This window comes from Penaeus monodon, chromosome 19, assembly GCF_015228065.2.
Source record: "Penaeus monodon isolate SGIC_2016 chromosome 19, NSTDA_Pmon_1, whole genome shotgun sequence".
Lineage (NCBI taxonomy): Eukaryota > Metazoa > Arthropoda > Malacostraca > Decapoda > Penaeidae > Penaeus > Penaeus monodon.
Window position 1 is genome coordinate 28,353,267 of NC_051404.1, and position 490 is coordinate 28,353,756.

A 490-nucleotide genomic window follows, 5' to 3' on the forward strand; every position below is an offset into this window, starting at 1 on the left:
TCTTGGTGATTTGCACGCCAGTTTCCACGCTGCGACAAGCTGACCCACTTTTTTCCAAAGGATGAAAGCAGATCTAGAAATCGGAAAACTGGAAGATCTGAGACACGAGAACGAACCGGATACAATGCACGAGAGCCAAACCCCAACGATTATTCCAAATTCCATGAATAATTATGCAAATCCAAGCCTATACGAATTTCTTTCCTGCACTAAACTCTAAGGGATAGCGAGGCCTCCCTTGCGCACTGCGGCCCGGTAGGCACAGCTCCTCGGAAAGTTCGAAGCATCGCGAGTCGGCCTCGCTCGCCCAGAACAAAAGAGAGCGATTCCCCGGACTCCGAATTTAGGCGTGGCATTTTGGGGAGACTCGGGGCAAAAAATGGTGGCGGGGTCGCTCCACCTGTGGCAAGACCGTCGACTTTCCTGAGGCACAGAAACCTATCGAAGCCTCTAGCTAGGGGCGTATAGAAATCTTTAGGGCTTTCCCCCC

General features: G+C 51.8%; 1 long non-coding RNA gene across 1 annotated transcript in view; it reads right to left on the reverse strand.

Annotated features, from left to right (window-relative positions):
* Window positions 1-490, reverse strand: part of LOC119585151 — an 18,648-nt gene that overhangs the window by 11,691 nt on the left and 6,467 nt on the right. The window lies entirely within an intron of this gene.